Raw genomic sequence first — 3,049 nt, forward strand, 5'->3', positions numbered from 1 at the left:
TTTACATAGACAGCATTACTTCAATATCAAAGTCAGAAAAAGACACTATACGGAAAGAAAACTACAGGCAGTGTCTTTGATGAACAGTGATTAAAAAATCCTCCTCAAAATACCAGTACATTAAACTCAATAGCACATTAAAAGGACCAAACATTGTAACCATGTGGGATTTATCCCTGGGATACAAGAATATTTCAACAACAGGGAAATCAGTTAATGTGATACAACATATTAAAAGAATAAAGTTTTAAAGTCTCATAATCATCTCAATAAGACACAGAAGAAGCACATGACAAAATTCCACACCCTATCATAATAAAAACACTCAAGCAAAAAGATTAGAAAAAAATGACCTCAACATAATAAAATCCATGTATGAAAGGTTCACAGTCAAAATCATACTAAATAGTAAAAAACTGAAACTTTTCCTCTCACATCAGGAACAAGATAAGGGTGCCTTTCTCACTACTTACATTCAACATAGTTCTGGAAGTACTAGCCAACACAAGGTAAGAAAAAGAAACAAAAGTCACCCTAATCAGAAAGAAAGAAGTAAAACTGTCTCTGTTCACAAATGACATGAGCTTATACATAGAAAGCCCTAACTATTATATGCATATAACATAAGCAGTTAAAACTCATAAACAAATTTGGAAAAATTGCAGGACCCTATAATCTACAAATAAAAATCTTTGTGTTTTGATAAATTAACACAAACTAAAAAGAAATTAGGAAAGAATCCCACTTACAATAGCATAAAAAGAATAAAATGCTTAGGAATACACTTAACCAAGGAAGTGAGAGGCTTGTATACTGAAAACTACAAAATATTTATGAAAGTACTTAAAGGAGACATAAATAAATGGAAATACATCTTATGCCCATGGGTGGGAAAACAATATAATTAAAATGTTCATACTACACAAAGCAATCTACAGATTCAGAGCAATACCTATCAAATGCCAAATGACATTTTACACAGAAATTGTAAAAAAAAAAGTCCTAAAATTCATGTGAAATCACCTAAGAGCTTGACTAGCCAAAACAATTTTGAGAAAGAAGAATAAAGATGGATCCTCCTCAAACTTCTTGATGTCCAAGCATATTACAAAGCTATAGCAATCAAAACAGTATGCCTTTGCCATTAAACACAGACAGACCAATAGAGCAAATGGAAACTGGAAAAAAACACACATAAATGTCAAATCATCTTCAACAAATGTGTCAAGATCACACAGTGAGGAAAGGATAACCTCTTAAGCACATGGTGATGGGAAAACTGGATAGCCACAAGTGAAAGAATGAGACTGGTCCCTTATCTTCCACCATGTATAAAAATAAATTCACAATAGATTAATCTCTTAAAAGTAAGATGCAAAACATAAGTGAAATCTTCACAGCATTGGTTTTGGCAGTACTTTCTTGGGTGTGATACAATGAGCACAGGCAACAAAAGCAAAAACAGACAAACGGGATTACATCAAACTAAAAATCTCCACAGTGAAGGAAATAATCAACAAAATGAAAAGGCAACTTATAATACGGAAAATATATTTTCAAACCATATATCTGATAAGGAGTTAATATCCAAAATATATAAGGAACTCCTACAACTCCATAGGAAGAAAAAACAAACAAAATGAATAATGTGATTACAAAGCAGGCAGAAATCTTGAATAAATTTACATTTCTCCAAAAAGGATATGAAAAAAAATTAACATCAAAAATCATTAGGAAAATGCAAATCAAGACCACAATGAGGTATCATCACAAACCTATTAGAGTGGTTAAGACAAAAAGAAAAAAGATTCAAGTGTTGGGGAAGATGTGAAGAAACTAGAACCCTTGTCCATTGTTGGGAATGCAATATGGGCATAGCCACCATGGAAGACAGTGTGGAGATTTCTCAAAAAAGAAAAAAATAAATGCATCATTTGATCCAGCATTCTTACTTCTGGGTATACACCCCAAAGAATGGAAAACAGGATCTCAAAAAGACATTCATGTCCTCATGTTTGTTGCAGTATTAGTTATAACCACCAAAACATAGAAACAACTAAACTGTTCATAACAGGTGAATGGATAAAGCAAATGTGGTATATTATTCAGACTTGAAAAAGAAGAAAATCCTTCCATATGCAACAACATAGATGGACCTAGAAGACATTATGCTAAGTAAAATAACCCAGTCACAGAAAAACAAATACTTATATGAAGTGTCTAAAATAGTCAAACTCATAGAAACAGAGTAGAACGGCAGGTGCCAGGGCTGGGGGAGAGGGGAATGAGAAGGAGATGTTCAGTGAGTGTATGCCAGATAAATAAGTTCTAGAGATTTGCTGTCCAACATTGTTTCTGTAGTTAACAATGCTGTATTTTGCATTTAAAAATCTAAGAAGGTATGTGTTCCATTGTGTTCTTACTACAATGAAAAAGTAGTATGGGTTAACTGACCTGAGCAGTCTTAAATATGCTAAATAAATTACCAAATTTGAAAAAAAAATGCAATGTTTAAAACATTCATAATTTCTTTAATCCTAAAAGTACAATTTTTTGAAAAAAATATTTATTTATTTTAGGGAGAAAGAGAGGGAGTATGACCTAGGGGAGGAGTAGAGAGTGGGAGAGACAATAGGGGAAGAATCTCAGACTCCACACTAATCACAGAGCCTCATGTGGAGCTCCACATGGGGCTCAATCACAGGACCCTTAGATCATGACTGGAACAGAAACCAAGAGTTGGGCGCTTAACTGGTTGAGCCACCCAGGCTCCCCAAGGGTGCATTTTTGATGTAGAAGTGAAGATTCCACCAGTAACTTCAGAAAGTGATGATTTTATATATTTTTTATTTTACATTTTTAAAATATTTTATGTATTTATTTGTCAGAGAGAAAAAGAAAACACAAGCAGGGGGAGAAGCAGACTCCCCGCTGAGCAGGGGTCCTTATGCTGGACTTGATCCAGGACCCTGCCTGTGAGCTGAAGGCAGATGCTTAACCAACTGAGCCACCCAGGTATTCCAGAAAGTGATGATTTTAAAAAGTTATC

This window comes from Martes martes, assembly GCF_963455335.1.
Source record: "Martes martes genome assembly, chromosome: 5".
Taxonomy (NCBI): domain Eukaryota; kingdom Metazoa; phylum Chordata; class Mammalia; order Carnivora; family Mustelidae; genus Martes; species Martes martes.